A 19,491-nucleotide genomic window follows, 5' to 3' on the forward strand; every position below is an offset into this window, starting at 1 on the left:
ACCCAAGTGGTGAACAGAGCACCCGATGGGTAGTTTTTCAGCCCTTTATTCCCTCTCTCCCCACTCCCCCGTGTCTGTTGTTCCCGTCTTTATACCCACATGTACCCACTGTTTAGCTCCCACTTGTGAGAACATGCGGTATTTGGTTTTCCATTCCTCCATTAATTTGCTCAGGATAATGGCCTCCAGCTGCATCCGTGTTGCTGCGAAGGATGTGAAAATGTTGTTCTCTGTTTATGGCTGTGTGGTAATCTATGGTGGATGTATACCAAATCTTCTTGATCCAGTTCACGGTGGATGGGTTGATTCCGTGTCTTTGCTATTGTGAACGGTGCTGCGACGAACACATGAGTGCCTGTGTCTTTTTGGTAGAACAATTTATTTCCTCTGGGTAGATAGCCAGTAATGGGATTGCGGGTTGGATGGTAGTTCTGAGTTCTTTGAGAAATCTCCAAACTACTTTCCACCGTGAGTGAACTAATTTACTTTCCTACGCACAGCGTGTAAGTGTTCCCTTTTCTCTGCAATCTCTCCGGCATCTGTTATTTTTTTACTTTTTAATAATCATCATTCTGACTGGTGTGAGATGGCATCTCATTGTCGTTTGGATTTATGTTTCTCTGATGATTAGTAATATGGAACATTTTTTTCATCAGTTTGTGGCCCCTCGTATGTCCAAGATTTATTCTTATAGATGATGCAGCAATAAACTACCTTTCACATAAATCTTTATCCACATCCCCTTTTCCTTAAGGTGGCTTCTTAGATTCAAAACGTAAGATTATTTTTCAAGGCTCTTGATGTATTCTGCCAGTATATTTTTCTGAAGGGATTAGTATTAAAGAAAGAAATATTCTATTACTGGACACATTTTCTTAAGTGACAGCTGCAAGGCACCATGAAAAATCCTCAAATTCTCTGTTTAGTTTAGAACCACGCTATTCTTTTGCCCATAGAACCCCTCCTCTCTCCTTCCTTTAATGTGTAACCAGAAAAAGAAACTCCAGTGTCCCGAACAGTTCACAAACTCAAATGCCAACCCTCACCACCATTACCCCAAGAAGGATTTTTAGTGCATCTGGCGGGGAGGAGGTCAGGGGCGAAGGCTGGGTGTCCGAATCCTTGAACTTGTGGAAACATGGCCAGAAAGGAATGTGTTTTATGAGTCCCTTGTTCCAAGCAGGAGATCAGAGGCCAAATTAAATCTCCTGAATCGAATGCACATAAAGTCTAATTAACCCATAAGATTAGTGTTGATTATGCAAATGAAAGTGAATGTGTTCATTGGCAGGTGGCGAAGTTATGTATGTGAATAGTTCTTCAGGTGGGAACCTGAATGAGAAGCAGCGCGAGGGAGATGAGCCTCATGGTATCGAGTCCTGAAGGGCTCCTGTTGTCACCCTGTTTGTTCTGAGCTTCCAGGAGCCCTGCTTTGACCCCGTTGTGTATGCAGTCTCAGTGGTAAGCATTGTGCATGAGTGTCTGCAGCCAGCCATCCTGAATGTTTCGGCAGACTGTGGACAAGAGGAAGATCTGAATCTGCAGAAATAGAGAGTAATGGCATCTGAGGCACAGAAAGAGGCCTGCAGATGGTTAGACGCAAGAAATGTGTTCAAAGAGGAGGGCGGGCAGTGCATTGGGTGGAGTCACTTCTAAGGGCTGTTGTGGTCATGTTGGACCCACCTGGATAATCCCGGATCATTGCCCATATCAAAACCTTCACCTAATCATGTCTGCAAAGTCCTTTTGCCTTGTAAGGTAACATATTCATAGGTTCTAAGAATTAGGATGTAGATGAATTGGCCTGCCTCTGTCTTCTTACAGCATGGCTCCGTCATGCCCATTCAGTCCTGAGTCTTTGAAATGCTGGGTTTGGACACCTTGGGGTACTGAGGTCAGGCCAGTGAGCGCACCTTCCAAGATTCCCAGGGTGGGGAATGGCATTCCTTCCCATGGAAGCTTTCTTGGTAGCTGAGGTCTGATAGCAAGATCTTTGTTATGTATAGCACTGCCATGGGCAACGGTGTCGCCCTTCCCGGCTGGGTGCAGCAGAAGCACTCAGTGCCAGCCAGGAGTGTGTATTCTTGCTTCAAGGCGAGGGTTGCTCAGTCAAGTACCTGAAACCTCGTTGGCAATGAGCTCCACCAAGGCCATGACTGTGGCTGCCTGCAGGAACCTCTCGGCAGGACTCTGAGAGCCTGTGCTGGCCGGGATGGCATTCACAAGTGCAGAGAGTGGTTCGTTCCTTGTCTTTGGCTCTTGAAATATCCCGTTGTGAGCTTTTGCATTTATGTGAGTCACCAATTTGAGATGTGGAAGCTGCAACTGTGTTTTCAGATCTCGGCCACATTCCCCTGTTGGCCACGTCCCCTGGCTGGTAAGACAGGGAACCTGGGGAGACAAATAGCTTCAAAAGGGTGAAACTAGTCAGCCCACAGAGGGGCTGCCACACCAGAGGCTTCCCCAGGCAGGTCCAGAAAGGTGGTTCTGGAAGGTTTTACGATCCCCTTGCCAACCATTCCCATCCATGGCTGTTTCTTCAAAGGCACAAACACGAAACACACACACCAAGTCTAACTAAAAGTGGTGGCTTTGTAAACAAACACAGCTTCAGAGCATGTCCCCTGGCCCTTACCTGCATGACCACTCACCCCTATTGATCTCCAAACATAGAAGCCTTCTACATCAGGAGACGATGGTAGCTGATCTGGGGAGCTGAGCTCTGAGAGCGGCAGAAAGCTAGTGGTTAAACACGCCTCAAGGGCTCTGAAAGTCATTCTAGTCTATAAGTTTCAAACAGGACCATGAATGGGCACCAAGGGCCTCACTAATCCCTAAAATGGCTTGAAAATATATGGTGTGTGAGAGACCGCCTCCATGTGCCATTCTCTTTATACTAGTTTCATTGCTCTCTTCCAATTCTTTAACTCATATGAACTAGTTGTCCCTGAATTGAACTTGGTTGACCTGTGTTTTTCATGCAGAAATAAAATTTCAGTGACATTTGATGGGACATGCAAAATCTCCAATTAGCCATAGTCCCCATTCCACCCTATGTCTTGTATCTGGCCTCTCCACTTGTGAATTGGCTACGTGGTTTGTGAAAGTGTTGTAGAATGAAAATCCAGTGTATCAGTCCAGCTACGTAAGGACCCCATGATCACATAGGACCCACTTAGATCATCTATCTCAAGATCTTCAACCTAATCACATCTACCAAGTCCCTTTGACTTAGAAGATAACATATTCATAGGTTCTAGGCTCTAGGATATGGACAGATTTGCCACAGTCATGCCACATTAAAAAAAACCCCAATCTCAGTGCTTTATAACTACAGGTGGCTGTCCACGTCCATGAGTTCTGTGTTCACAGATTCCAGATTTTTGGGGGGGAAGGTTCTGCCTGTACTGCACATATACAGACTCTGGCTTTCCTGTCATTATTCTCTAAATAATATGGTATCACAGTAACTATTTACATAGCATTTACATTATATTAGGTATGAAAAATAATCTAGAGATGATTTAAAGTATACAGGAGGATGTGCATAGGTTATATGCAACTACTACATCATTTTATCTAAGGGACTTGAGCATCCATGGATATTGGATCCATGGATATTGGGGCGACTGTCCAAGCTTTGTTCTCATACTCCCAGGGCTGTAGGTCAAGTGCAGTCTGGGCCTGCTAAGGGGAAGCTGAGACAGGAGACTGCCTTGGGGTGTGAGCTGGCTGGGCTTAGCTCCAAGCCTTGAGCTCAGTGTCTGTCCGTCCATGTGTGTTTGGTCCTGGGCCCAGGCTGAAGGGGCAGAGTTATTCTTGGCATGCTCCTCTCACAGCAGCTCATTATCCTCTCACCTAAGACCAAAACTGGTGTCCTGTCCACTAACATCCCCTTGGCCAACGTGAGTCAAGAGGTCAGGCCATGGGGTGAGGAAGTCCTCGCCACCCAGACATATGGGGTGGGTGTGCGGAGGGAGTGCGTGCAGCACTCAGTAAAGCCGCCATCACCCCCTCGCGTGTCAAAGGGCTGCTTGGCTCAGAAAATTTACCCTGTCGCTGAAATGTTCTGCACAGTTTCCATCTGTGGGAAGCTCTAGATGTCCCCTTTCCCACGTTCGTTTCTTCAACAAATATTTGTCAAGTGCCCGGTACTTGCCAGCTACCATGCGGACAATCCACGGCCAGGAGTCTTATCAGGGGAAAGTTCAAGGAAGAGATACTGAAAGACTGTCCCGAATATGAACTCACACCTGGTAAGTGATGAACCGTCTCATGCTCAGCATAGGCTGAAAAATGGCGCTTGAGTGAGTGAGGAAGGAAGAATCATAGGTGAGACAAGCAGTGCTGGCTGTGTGCCTCGCACTCTCCAAATGCTTTGCATATAATCCTTCTAAGCATCTAATCCTGCTTCAAGCATTCGAGGTAGACAAAGTGAGCTATGATCTCAATTTACATGGGGGGGAAACTGAGACACAATGCATTTTTCAAACCCACTCAGTAAGAGGTGGAGGTGGAATTCAAACCCAGAAGTTCTGCCTCGAAGAACAAGCTGTCGTTTGAGCTTATTCTTGTCCTAATACGAAATACACCCAATGGACCACCCTGGCTGACAGACACTGTTCCACCCGGGTCCCGGTACATCTCTTTTACTGCTCTATATCCATCGGTAGGTGTGTTAGCCAGCCAGGGCTGCCTGACCAAAATTCCACACACTGGTTGGCTTAAAACACAGAAATTTATTTTCTCACCATCGGGACTCTGGAAAGTCTGAGATCAGGGTGCTGTCAAGGGTAGTTTCTGGTGAGAAATCTCTTCCTAGCTTGCAGATCACCACCCTCTGAGCATCTTATGTCCTCAGAGGGCCTTTCTTCTGTGCGTGGAGAGAGAGAAGCTCCTGGTGTCTTTTCTTTTCTTTTCTTTTTCAAGACAGGGTCTTGCTCTGTCACCCAGCCTGGGGTGCAGTGGTATAAACAGGACTCACTGTAGCCTTGACTTCCTGGGCTCAAGCGATCCTCCTCTCTTAGTGCCCCAAGTAGCTGGGACTACAGGCATGCACCACCGAGCCCAGCTAATGTTTGTATTTTTTTTGTAGAGATAGGGTTTCATCATGTTGCCCAGGCTGGTCTCAAACTCCTGAGATCAAGTGATCCACCTACCTTGGCCTCCCAAAGTGCTGCGATTACAGGTGTGAGCCACTGTACTTGGTTTCTTCCTCTTCCTGTAAGGACACCAGTCCTATGGGATTAGAGCCCCCTCTTATGACTTTATTTAATCTTAATTACCATCTTAAAAGCCTGCTCTCCAAATATAGTCACACTGGGGATGAGGGCTTTGTGATATGAATTTTGGAGGGAGCAATTCAGTCCGTAATCCTGGGGTTTGCTCTGTCATCCTGAACCTGCTTCCGTCACTGCACCACCTGGGGCTGCCCCTCACTTTTGTGCACTCGTGCAGATTCTTGGAAAAGCCTGGGAGCTTCTCCCTGGGGTCCTCTTTGCCAATGATGGATGGGTGTGGAGTGCGAAAGCCCAGCCCCGTCTCCCCCATTGCAGACAACTCTGAATTGTCATGGACACAGCTTGACCCAGAGCTTCCCACAGGATCAGGCTGCAGGCTGGGTCTTTGAAAGCACACCTTCCCTTTGCTTCGTCCTGCAATGTGAACTATTTCCCTCTCCCCTTCTCGCTTTCCAGTTTCTCCTGGTGGGTGGGGAGAAAGGAAACAACATCCTTACTCGGTCACTTGCAAATGAATCCTCATCTTATGATCTGCTTCTAACGAACCCAACCTGAGACTCTCAGAAACATAAGAGCCCCCCACTTCCTCCCCTGGTGAAATGGCCTCTTAGACAGGCAGAGAGCACTTGTTAGGAAAACTGTCAAACAAGCCAGCTGTTTTGCTGGAGCACTGTCTCCCTGTAACCTAGAACCTCTGAAAGACCTGTGGGTTTTTATGGTCCTGAAACATCTGTCTATAAACACTCAGACCCAGAAAGATAGCTTGCACCTGGTCCGTACACACACCAAACTGTGTGGCATTTGGTTTCCAGGCTCCCCATCACCCTGGGAGAGATCTGAGCATCTCGACAGTCAGGCAAAGTCAGCCAACAATTTACCAGAGTGCACGTCGTATTTACAGGGTGCGAGGCCAACAGAGCAATTAGCATGCCGCCCAGGTCCTTCCCCGTCAGCACCCTGTGACTGAGAGGATCGAGCATGAGGCCAATGCTTCTGTGTCTGCAGGGAAGAGGCATACAAGCATGTGGACAGTGTGCTGAAAGGCAGGAACACATCTTGCCGTCCTTTTGGCATCCTCCTGTTTCTTAGGAAGCATCTTCCGCTTCCCCCTTCATCTCCTTTCCCTGATCTGCATCTTTTTTCAAAACCAGGTGTCTGGGTGAGTCTGAGCAGCTGGGGAGCAGCGAAGCGAGCAGTGAGTCCGACCTCAGCACTGGCAGGAGGGAAGAGCGGACCCTGGCTGCTTTTGATTCAAACGTTGCACCTTGATCTAGTAAAGGTTTCTGCCTCAAGCATTCCTGGAGCCTTACTTTAAACTCATTCCTCCAGGGAAAATGCCAAAAATGAAGTGTTTCTTTAAACTGTAGGCATGCTCTGAAGTTTAGGGGGGAGTCTGTGTTGGTAATGCAACCCCCTGAGGCTGTTGATGAGGCGGGCTCCCCAGTGGGGTTGGTGTAGGCACACCTGCCTGCCGCTCAACTTCCCACTGGCCCACATGCACCTGCGCTGTTAGGTGCTAAATACCTTCACTTAAACCGGTTCACTGATGCGTCTCAAGTTTCCCATTTAGGCATTCTTATTAAAACACTACTGTTCACATCTCTTCCAGAAGCAAATATAGTATCTTAAAAATAGAAACTTACATAGAAAACCATAATATTCTGTAGATTTTATAGTGCTTGACAGCACACAGAATAATACTGTGTATATTTCACTGTCTCGGGCACTTTACAAAATGCTCTGTGTACATTATTTCAGTAAATCTTTCTAATGGTCTCAAGAACTGAGGCGTCATACCATTGGGTAGATAAAGAAAAGAATAAAGGCACTCGCAGGAAATAAGCATCCAAATGAGTATTTATGCAAATCATAAAAAAGTTTTATTTTAAAAATAACTTTAATGTACACAAATAAATGGAGAAAATGCCTATCAGTTGCACAAAATAAAAGTGAGCATAAACAAATACAATTAAAACATAAAACTCCTGGCCAGGTGCTATGGTTCATGCCTGTAATCCCTGCATTTTGGGAAGCCGAGGCGGGTGGATCACCTGAAGTCAGGAGTTTGAGACAAGCCTGGCCAACGTGGCGAAACCCTGCCTCTACTGAAAATCAAAAATTAAGCTGTGTGTGGTGGTGCGTGCCTGTAATCCCAGCTACTCAGGAGGCTAAGGCAGGAGAATGGCTTGAACCCAGGAGGCAGAGGTTGCAGTGAGCCAAGATCACACCACTACACTGTAGCCTGGGCAACAGAGTGAGACTCTGTCTCAAAAAAAAAAAAAAAAACATAAAAATCCTATTGAAGTCTAGCTGGCTAATGTTAGCAGCAAGAGGCTGTGTGCTTGCCTTGAAGGTTAGAAAGGTGTTAGCAGGTGTCAGGGAAGTGCTGTGGACACATGAGAGTGCAGGGATGTCCAGTCTTTTGGCTTCTTTGGGCCACATTGGAATAACAATTGCCTTGGGCCACACATAATATATGCTAACACTAACGATAGCTGATGAGCTGGAAAAAGAAATTGCAAAACAGTCTCATAATGTTGTAAGAAAGTTTACGAATTTGTGTTGGGCCACATTCAAAGCCGTCCTGGACCACACACACAGCCTGTGGGCTACAGGTTGGACAAGCTTGCAACCAGACCAAGCTGAGATTTCCTTCTACTTCCCTTTTTATTAGGCTTAGTTTTTTCAATGCCTTTATTTTACTTTCATAATCATAAAAACGTATTCAAAGATACGTTTTTTAAACCCATATTCCGTATCTTATGTGACTATTACCATTATTGCGTCCTGCCTTGCAGAGTGTATATAAGTATGTTTATACCATTGGGATCAGTCTGTAACATGTTATGTCTCTTTTGGTAACTTAACATTGCCAAAGTACTTTGCTTGTCCCATACTTAGCTTTTTAAATGACTGAGTAAGCGGATGGACCTGAATTTATTTAGAAAGCCCCTCGTGGGACACCTGGGTTGTTTGTTCCCAGCTTTTTAGTATAAATGAACCAGTGGCAGACATTTCTACGATGATATGGTGCTGCCTTTCCCTCCGCTCTGAATCGTGGAGCCCTGGGAGCTGCTGTGAGGGATCTCTAGTCCGAGTTTCTGCTGTTCCTAACTTTATTTTGTTACCCCTTCTCCCTGGGGTGACAACATAGAAACTGGGGAACAAAACCAAAAGCTGGCACCAGATGAGTGACGGGGCCAGGGAAGAGGCGGGGAGCCAGGAATGGCCTGCGGGAAGAGAGGGAGGGGCCCCGTGTGGCACCCCTTTTACTCCTCCAATCCCTCCTTATTGCAGCTCCAGGGGTGTCTGTGCCCGGGAATGGTTACAGGCCCTCTGGGAGACTTTCGCTTTAACCTCAAAACTTCTAAAAGAATCTAAAAAGGAAACACTGTCTGTCCACCTGATTCAACCTTACTCAAGGGATGCATGTTGCCTTTTGGAAACCCTCCTGAGATACTTCATCCGTCCTATAGACTGGCTGTCACGGACACTTGTAATTGTAGGGCTGCATGCCAAGAGGCTGCAAAGCTAGCTGGACTCAGAGGCATCCACGCGAAATTCTGTGCCATTTAACCAGGAGCTCAAAGGCAAGGGACAGGTGAAAGGAGGAGGTGGGTAAGGAAGTGGGTGGAATGCCCATGCTCTGCAGGCTGCAAGAGACAGGGAGGGTGGCAGGCTGCACCCTCTTAGAGGACACATTCATTCTTTAGGCTCTAGAGCCTTCCCAGGTGGGAATGCAGGCTGTGAGTTGCCACATCTCTGGATTTTTCTAGACCTGCTGAAAATCCAGAAATCTTTCCATTTTTTAACATTTGCTTGGATGTTTAAAATCACTGTGCAAATCAAACAAAAGGCATATTGTTCAGGAAAAATTGTTCATCAGGAAGTAAACCATGTGCAAAAGTGGCCTGTTTGAGTCAAAATAATGCCTGTTTTCTTTAGGAGGTTGATTGCCTGTATTGTCCAGGTACAGAGTTTGCAGCAAACAGCTGTCCGGGAACTCAACTGTGCCTCTTTTGGAGGGACTTAGAAAGGAGGCCAGCTGTTTCAAAGACTCAGCTGCCCCTCATTTTCACCACACGCGCCGTCTTAAACAGACCAAATCGCACAGACGCTCCTGTATTTCCAGCAGATGCTATAAACACGCGTCTGAGCTCTGGTTCTTACGACTCTAAGTGTCAGCCCTAATTGGGATCCTGGTGCGTGGCGTGGAGTTCTTTCTCCCTGCTCCTCTTGTTTTCCAGCTTCTAGTTTGATGGGGTGGTCTCTGGGCCAGTGTTCCCCAGGCCTCCTTGGAGGAGACTGGGATCCACATGCTTCCATAGAACAGTGAATGATGCCTTTCCCGTTCTTTCCCCCAGCCCGGAACAGAAGCAGCTGCTGCATCCCCAGGCTCCTTAATTCAAGAGCCAGCATCATGCTTCAGGGACTCTCTGCTGCAAGGGAGAAAAGTAAATCAGGCAGGTAATAAAACGAGAAGGCTTTTTCCAAAAAAACCCAAAATCATTGAAAATGGTGAATAAAATGCCCATTAGTATTCATTTAAGCAGTCTCAATTGCATACCTTATATACATAACTGTGCTTGGCTATTTGTTTTGGAGAATTCTGGAACATGAACACGCTCATAGCTGCTTAAACAGTTTTCAGCAGTGCTTAGAGGAATGAAGTGCTAAAATAATCTGCGTTTCCCTAAAGGAAATTGCTCAAACCAACTGCTTTCTGTAAGAGATGTTTGAAGATTGCAAACTACCACGAATTAAAATCTCCCAACCAATGGCATAAACTTACATTTTGGGTCCCCTCCTAAAACAAGTTAAAAAGTGTCTCCCACTCCACGCACCCAAAACTTATAGTAGGCTTCTGTGAGGATCTGCAGCAGGATAATTTATTGATACACAAGTTGTGTGGGTCTCCGTACAACTCTCCCTCCTTTTCACCTGCAGCAGGCGCCAGGCCTTCGGCTTCCTGGACTCCATAGAGGTTCGTGGCAAACGTTGACCATTAAAGCCCAAGATCATTGAGGTTATTGTTGTTGCCTAACTTTTTTTTTTTTTTTTTTTTTTGAGATGAGATCCCATTCTGTCACTTAGGCTGGAAAGCAGAGGCACGGTCATGGCTCACTGCAGCCTCGACCTCCTGGGCTCAGGTGATCCTCCCATATCAGTCTCTTGAGTGGCTGGGACTACATGTGTGCACCACCACACCCAGTTAGTTTTTGTATTTTTGTGTGGAAAAAGGGTCTCATTGTGTTACCCAGGCTGGTCTCAAACTCATGGGCTCAGTGATCCTCCCACCTTGGCCTCCCAAAGTGCCGAGGTTACAGGCATGAGCCACTGCGCCTGGCCCGAGTTGTCTGCCATTTGTAGATAAATAAACTCTTCCAAGAGAATTTGCTGGAGGCATTGGGGTGGTGGGTGCAGAGTGGCAGAGAGGAACAGTTGAAGAGAGGCTGTGAAAGAGCCTGAAAGAAGATTTTACTGGAGACTGAAGGGCCAGGTCTGGCATCCCAAGCCTCGATTTGATTTCTGACATGGTGAAGGGGCTTCCCCATTGCTTGATGCTGTTTCAAAATGCAAGCCCCACGGTTTGTCATCCCATCAAGACTACCTACCATGGAGGAAATGAATTTTCCCAAAAGAAGTCAGGATGTGTCTACAGAGGAGGAATAGATGCTGGGCAGTAAAAGCCGATGTGTAGGGCATGGCGCCCGTGAGAACCTGCACAGTGTTGGACAGTTTGTCCACACCATCACCCATTTCCCTTATACGGTGAGTAGTAATAGGATCCATCTTCAAATTAGGACACTCTGTGTTATAGGTTGTACTTTTTTCAGAAATATTCCCAAGGAACATGCTCTCCATGTCCCTAACCCACATGCTCTTCTGGAACCTCTCCACTCTCCCATGAAGGGGTGGCAACCTTGTCTTCTCCCCTTGAAACTGGGTGGGCTGCAGTCACTGGTTGACTCATAGTGCTGAGTGGAAGTGATGCTATGTCACTTTCAAAGCTAAATCATAAAAGTGCCCTGCACCAACATGGAGGGAGCCCTATTGTCCAAAGCCACCATGCTGTGAGGAAGCCCAACTATCCCATGTGGAAAGGCCACAAGGAGGACCCCTGAGCCTTGTGGATACAGCATGGTGTCCAGCTGCCCCTGACCGCTCCCGCCACTGTCTGACAGCAACTGCATGAGAGACCCAAGCCAAAGACACTCAGCTAAGCCCTTCCAGCATTCTTGACTCACAGAAACAATGAGAAACAATAAAATGATTGCTTTAGTTTTATACCACTACGTTTTGGGGTGATTTGTAGCATAGCAACATAAAAGTGAAAAACAGGGGAACTCAGAGGAGTTCAACTACTTGCCAAGCCCACACAGCTACTAAAGATCAGTGTCAATATTTTAATCCTTTTCTCTCTGGTTCTAAATGCCCTTTCTTCTCCCACAACAAGGAAGAGATTCCTAAGCAAAGAGAGATTGACAGGCTTGTCATCTTACACCAAGGCACCCTTCCCACTTCCCTGCCCAGCATCACCTCTGGAAGCTTATTTCATTTCTTTTGGCACCCAAGCCTCATTTAAGGTATTTCATGGCCAGAATGAGGAGTTTCTGCTTTCTTCATCCCCGTCATAGTCTGACATGTGGTCCCCAGTCAAAACTGAAAATGTATGAAGCAAATATATCTCTCAGCATCTGTCCTGAAATGATTTATTGTATCAAGTTAACACGTCTCTCAAGCTCTTGCCAGACCAGTAATTAGCTTTAGGGGGAGGCTGGGAAGCTGATACTCTGGCCTCTGACATAAAGCAGGTGCATTTCAGAACAGTGTCTCGTCTTAGAGACCCTGCCTTACCAAGAGGCACAGGCGAGGTCCCCCCCCCGAAGCCATGCCTCTGTTACTGGTCCTCAGAGAGCAAACTCCATGCCTCTGTTACTGGTCCTCAGACAGCAAACTCCATGCCTCTGTTACTGGTCCTCAGAGAGCAAACTAGACACTAGAACAGGGTTGTGGGGCTACATTTTTAATATCCCTAAGGCTCTGTGTGTCTCAGAGAACATATTCACTGTCTTCTCAGCCACCACTGAGCCACCATGCCATGCAAAGTTCATCCACTTTAGAAAACCCTTCAGATTTCTTTTTTTTTTTTTTTTTTTTTTTTTGAGACGGAGTCTCGCTGTGTCGCCCAGGCTGGAGTGCAGTGGCCGGATCTCAGCTCACTGCAAGCTCTGCTTCCCGGGTTTTTACGCCATTCTCCTGCCTCAGCCTCCCGAGTAGCCGGGACTACAGGCGCCCGCCACCTCGCCCGGCTAGTTTTTTGTATTTTTTAGTAGAGACGGGGTTTCACCGTGTTAGCCAGGATGGTCTCGAACTCCTGACCTCGTGATCTGCCCGTCTCGGCCTCCCAAAGTGCTGGGATTACAGGCTTGAGCCACCGCGCCCGGCCAACTCTTCAGATTTCACAGACTCTTGTTACTGAGACTCCTTCTCATACCTGGCTGAATGATCTTCACAAGACAGTGGCAAACAGCGGTAAAAAATGAGCAGTTGCCTTTTTATTTTTAATGTAATGGATTTGTTTTCTATATCAGAGGTAAAGTTTTTGCTCACACGGTGCCCAGATTTCAAGTACTCCACAAAGCAATTTGGTGCCACAAATAACAACGTGGTCTCTTGAGCCAGCCCGGCAACGTGGATTCACATCTCGGCTCTTCTGCCTGGAAGCTGTGTGGTTTTGTGCACATTAGTCAGTCTCCTTTGGTCTCACATGAAAATGAGATGATAAGTAATAATAGTACCTTTGCTGAGGAGTGCTTGTGAGGATTAAGTGGGTTAATATATGGGGGTGCCCACCTGGAGTGTTAGTTGTGTTTTTTATGGAACAAGGCCTCCTTAAGTTCTTCCTGAGATTTTTCACACAGTGGTGCAGAATATCTTGCATTATCATTGTGGCAGAGGCATAGCACTGTTTTTCCTTGGTGGCAGATATGGTTTGGCTGTGTCCCCACCCAAATCTCATCTTGAATTGTAGCTCCCATAATCCCCACATGTCATGGGAGGGACCCAGTGGGAGGGAATTGAATCACGGGGCTGAGTTTTTCCCATGCTGTTCTCATGACAGTGACTAAGTCTCATGAGATCTGATTGTTGTATAAAGGGCAGTTCCCCTGCACACACTCTCTTGCCTGCCACCATGTAAGATGTGCCTTTGCTCCTCCTTTGCCTTCCACCATGATTGTGAGGCCTCCCCAGCCATGCTCAACTGGGAGTCCATTCAACCTCTTTCCTTTATAAATTACCCAGTCTCTAGTATGTCTTTATTAGCAGCCTGAGAATAGACTAATGCAGTGGCACAGGCCAACCACTGAGCTATACTGCCCTGCTGCCTTTGATTCACTCCAGATTCCCACTGGAAGCTCTATCCTGTCCGCCTCCCTCTTCCTTTCAGTGGCTGGTTGGCTCTGGCCTTTACTGCCACCCTCAGGGCAACCCATAGGTAAAAGAGAGAACAGTGCCCAGTCAGAGGGCACCTGGTGATTGAGTATTTTTTACTTTGACTATTTATAAGCCAACACTAAAGGTCCTAGGCTTGTTGCAATTTGTCACCTTCCTAAGGTATATTCCCCCTTGTTCCTACTTCTATTATTTTTATAATCTTGATTTATTTGGAGGTAACAGGTAATACATTTATATAGTTCCAAACTCAAAAATTATACAGACTTATATACAAATATCTATTTCTGCCTCCAGCCACCCAGTGCAAGACCCCAGAGGTGATCAACATTTGCAGTTTAATGCATACCTTTCCAAAAATATTTCCTGCATATGCAAACACACACACACAGACACACAGACACACACAGACACACAGACACACACACAGAGACACACACAGGAACACACAGACACACAAACAGGCACACAGACACACACAGACACACACACAGAGACACACGGACACACACAGACACACACACAGAGACACACACACAGACACACACACACATTTCCTCTCCCACTGCAACGCCAATTTTTTTTTATCTAACAATGTATCTTGTATTTTTTCCATGTTAGTACATAAAGTTCTTTATTATTTTTTTCAAACATTTGTATATTATGGTATATAGCGTAATTTATATAAACCAACCCCCATAGGACCTGGCATTTAGGTTGTTCCCAGGTTTTTTTTTTTCCTGAAAGTACTGCTTTGAATAACCTTATGCAAAGACTATTTTGTACTTCTGTAATCATATTCGTGAAGTAAACTCCAGCAGTGGACTAGCTGAGTAAAATGGTGTGGGCATTTACAAATCGTATAGATATTAGCATGTTACCCTGCACAGAGACCGCGCCCATTCACACCCCACCATCTTTACCCACATATTACTCATAGGCTGTCTGACCTTTGAGACTCATATTTTATGTACTCAGAAATGACTTGGCTGTCGAGTGGCCTGAGATTACCACTCACCGTGGGAATCGTGCTGTGGATTTTTAGGATTTTGTGCCAGAGCCAGCCCCGTGACTCCTGGGAAGCTCTAGCATGGTATTTGTGAGCCTGGGATCCACCGAGTCACTGGTGCATCCCCCTTGGGTCTGCTGCAGGGACAGCTACTGTGTATGAACAGGGACCATGTGCGGGCTTCACCTTGTGTCTCCTCTAAATTCTCACTTAACCTGGGCTCTCTAGTTCCGCTCTTTCTACCAATGCCAGCCCCATCTTTCTTTTCAAAATGGCCAAAGTGTTCTCTTTAAAACATAAATCAGGCTGGGCACGGTGGCTCATGCCTATAATCCCAGCACTTTGGGAGGCAGAGGCAGGTGGATTGGACACTAGAACAGGGTTGTGGGGCTAGATTTTTAATATCCCTAAGGCTCTGTGTGTCTCAGAGAACATATTCACTGTCTTCTCAGCCACCACTGAGCCACCATGCCGTGCAAAGTTCATCCACTTTGGAAAACCCTTCAGATTTCACAGACTGTTGTTACTGAGGCTCCTGGGCTCAAAGCGTTGAGCCCAGGAGTTTGAGAGCTGTTGAGGGCAACATAGTGAGACCCTGTCTCTACAAAAATACAAAAGTTAGCCAGGCATGGTGGCACATGCCTGTAGTCCCAGCTAGTGGAGCGGCTGAGGCAGAAGAATCACTTCAGCCCAGGAGATAGAGGCTGCAGTCAGCCATGATGTCGCCATTGCACTCCAGCCTGGGCAACAGAGGGAGACTCTGTCTCAGTCAGACCAGGGAACTTCCTGTTGGCTCAGTCTTTGCATTTCTTTCTGATAAATCCCCAAGCTTGGTCGTGGCCTGCAAGATTCTGAGTGATCTGGCCCCTGCCCACTCCGGACCTTACCCCATGCTTCTCCCATCACTGGCAACTCCTCTCCCACAGTGGCCTTCCAGGAGACCTGACCCTGATGAGCTAGGTGTATTTCTACCCCAGGGCTCTTGGATCTGCCATTCCCTCTGACTGGACTCTGCATGACCAGATTATTCTCATTTCTACATCTTAGCTTTAAATATTCCCTAACAGGCTGTCTGTGACCACCATGGTGATCACCTGCTTCATCTTGTTTCTAGAATTCACCAGTATGGAATCACCTTGTGTCTTTATTTGCCATCTGTCTCTCCATGAGAATGCAGACTTCGCCATGGCAGGGAAGTGCCTATTGCCCTCACGTCTGTGTGTTTAGGGCTTAACTCAGTTCCTGGCACAGGGAAGGGATGGAAATGTTAGCTGCATGAATACATGTATTGCTGAGTGAATGATCTTTGTAACAATATGTTATCTTGTCTCTAGTTTACAGATGAAGAAATGGGATCAGAGAGTCCCATATGAATGCTGAATGACTAAATAAATGATGCTTGTCGTGATAGATTGAATTAAAGCCTGTTGTCCCATTGTACAGATAAAGGAAGAGCCTCAGACAGTCTGTATGTGCTGAGAGAAGCGTGCCCTAAGAGTCAATGATGGGGTCCCAAGGTTTTGGAAGGGAAATGCAAGCAAAGACCAAAGTTACTGTCATGCGCCATGGCTTCATCCCCTCCCCCAGACCTCCCTGCCAGCTCTCCTCCTCTCAGCAGCTGTGATAAAGGCAGGGGGAGGATTTATTGTTCATGCAGTGAGAGATTTATGAAGCAAAGTTTTTATGTCAATGTTGTACTAGGCACTGCTGGACGTATAGACATTCTGTTAAGATGTTATTCCAGTTGGCAAGAACTTCATGGCTTTGCCCAAGCTTGAAATTTGCTAATCATAAGGAAATATAGAGCTTCTCCATCTTTAGTTTTCATGCCAGTCTGCCTCTCAGAAATCAGAGACTTGCAGGGAGCACGAAAGCTCAGGCTACTCCCCTAAAAGCTTGAGAACGGAAGAGTCTTCACATGCTGCCTTCTGTATGCCTGTTAAACCCTCCCAGTTAAGGACCATCTGACCACATCAGCCTGATTGGAAGGTCTTAGAAGAAGCCCCTGAACTTTTGTATTTATATTCATTAATCAAATAATTATTAAGTGCCTTCTAAGCAGTGGGCATATTAGAGTTCATTAGGTCTGTACCATGACCGTGTGGACTTCATTGTTGGTTAGAAAAGATGCACGCCGGGCCGGGCGCGGGGGCTCACGCCTGTAATGGCACTTTGGGAAGCCGAGACGGGCGGATTGCGAGGTCAGGAGATCGAGACCATCCTGGCTAACACGGTGAAACCCCATCTCTACTAAAAAAAAATACAAAAAATTAGCTGGGCGAGGTGGCGGGCGCCTGTAGTCCCGGCTACTCGGGAGGCTGAGGCAGGAGAATGGCGTGAACCCGGGAGGCGGAGCTCACAGTGAGCTGAGATCCGGCCACTGCACTCCAGCCTGGGCGGCAGAGCGAGACTCCATCTCAAAAAAAGAAAAAAAAAAAGAAAAAAGAAAAGATGCATGCCAAAAAGTATTCAGTTGCAACTATGGCAAATGCTATAAAGAAGAGGTGTGCAGTGTTAAGGAACCTACATAAAGAAGTGTATGACTTAGGATATGGGCCAATTGCTTGCAAAAGAGACTTTGTTTAAAGTGGTATGAATTTCAGAAACATAATTTTTTCTGTTCCATAGAGATCCAAAGTGGTTTGGTGCCTCTATTCTGCGGTGCCATCAGAAGCCCAGTCTCTTTTCTCCTGGTACCACTAGAGACTGCCCTTGTTGATATGATTCAAGATGGTGTGCTAGTACGTGGAAGCCCAGCCAATGGGAGGGTGGAAAGCGAGGGAAGGCAGTGGAGCAGAGAAGAGATGGGTGGGTGTTGTGGGGAGTGGTCCCGGAAGATACCGTCAACCAGATAGACTATCCCAATAGCCCCAAATAAGGATCCAATGTGCATCTACCTTCCCGCCACCATCTACCCCAAACTACAGCCTCTGCAAAACTGGGGACCACAAGCCCATGTGGCCTGGTGCCAAGCATTCTGAAATGACATCCAAGCCTCTCAAGATGGCAAAATACTTGAGACTGTGGTTCAGGAGAAAACATAGCAAAACACCTATTTTTTTCAAAGCGGTATGGAAAGAGACAGTCTCTTAACACAGAGAGATTATCTTAATAACTTTAAATTGGCCCTTCAGACCTCTTACTTCTCAAAGACATCTGTAAGGCTGTTCTGTAAGGCTGTTCTCCATGCCTTTCCTGGGTAACCTAATACGTTTTTTTTCTTTCTGTTTTCAGCATCACATTAATTCTTCATAAGTGGTCCTTATTATTCCCTACTTGTTCCATCTCCAGTGCAATATTTTCTCACCAGCGGTGTGTAAACTAGGCCGGCTAAATGGCAAAGATGCCTCATTCATCATGTCTTTAATTTCCCCACCTTAGGAGGAAGCACTGCAGCTTCAGTGTAGGATGAAAGCAGATCACCTTAATACTTCACCGGCTGCTTGGGCTGAGGCTCTGCATGCCTCGCCTTCCTACCATGGAGCAGACAAGGGCAAGCGACTACATTAAAACCACAGTGGTCACCGCTGTAACCATGGTGGGTGTAGATTGATTAGGATAAAGGGATCAGCTTCTGTGACAGCAGCCCCCAAATCCCTGGTTCAACAAGATAGAGCAGATTTCTCTCCTGTTTGCATGTTGAATTCTTTTAGCAGCTTCCACTCTGCAAGGGTGGCAAGTACCCAGACTCCTGCCATCTTGTGGCTCCATCACCCCAAAATGTTGCTACAGTCAGTGCAATCCAAGATAGCTCATCACCACCATGAACTCCAGCCAGGGAGAGGGACAAAGGGGAAGCCAGAAGCCTGCTGTTTTCTTTTAAGTGCAGGACCCAGAAGCTCTTGACCCAGAAGCTCTGTGTCATGTCCCATGACAGAACAGGCACACTAGCTGTGCCTAGCTGCAAGGGAAGCAAGGAAATGTCATCTTGTATCCTGGTTAACCATGTGCCATGCTCGAAGGCACAGGGGAAGAACGGGACAGCTGATAGTCTCTACTCAAATTCAAGTACAAATCTGAAAAAACTCGGAGAATGAATGTTGAAGGAAATCTAACATGAGTCCTCTGGAGCAGAGGAACATCCGGGAGTCAGACAGGAGGTCCAGAGCCTTGGCAGGCCCTGGAGGCCACTCTGGAAGGAGGTCATCTGGACAGAAAGGTGAGGACTCAACTGCAAAGGACACAAGTGGGCTTTGAAAAGTTTTCAATCACATGAGCAAGAACCAGGAGAGCACGGGAGGGCTGGTCAGCAGAAAGAGAGACTTTAATATTTAAGATGACCATTGCCACAAGCCAAGGACTCCTGTTTGCTCCCTGGAATGATAACAATAATGATGATACGATCATCGGATGTTCCTCATTGGCGGAGCTGCTGCTATTTTCCTAGCACTGTGCCATGCGCTCTTGGGCAAGTCTGGGTCTGATGTGATTGAATTTGAGCATTGTATATTCCTGGAAGAATCACACTTCAGACCTCAGACTTCTCACGCATAAAATGGGTGAGAAGAAAATGGGTCATAAGATTGTTGTGGGGATGACAAGTGATGTAAAACTGTGAAAAGCTTAGAACTGTGCTTGATGCTTAGCAAATGCTCAATAAATATTATCTCTTGTCTTAGTTCATTTGGGCTGCTCAAACAAAAATACCATAGACTGGTTGGCTTAACCCATTTATGCCCGAGGTTGCAATTTTTTGAATTTTTGCAATCAGACCTTGGCGATGATCTTGAGCAATAGGATGTAAATAACTCCCACATGCTTAGCATTCCAATAATGGAACACTAG

At 46.6% G+C, this 19,491-nt stretch overlaps 1 protein-coding gene across 2 annotated transcripts in view; it reads left to right on the forward strand.

The window, feature by feature from the left end:
- The window catches only part of TMEM132C (transmembrane protein 132C), a 436,917-nt gene that overhangs the window by 272,664 nt on the left and 144,762 nt on the right, over window positions 1-19,491 (forward strand). The gene's annotated exons all lie outside the window — the stretch shown is intronic.

Source organism: Macaca fascicularis, chromosome 11 (assembly GCF_037993035.2).
Source record: "Macaca fascicularis isolate 582-1 chromosome 11, T2T-MFA8v1.1".
NCBI classification, from domain to species: domain Eukaryota; kingdom Metazoa; phylum Chordata; class Mammalia; order Primates; family Cercopithecidae; genus Macaca; species Macaca fascicularis.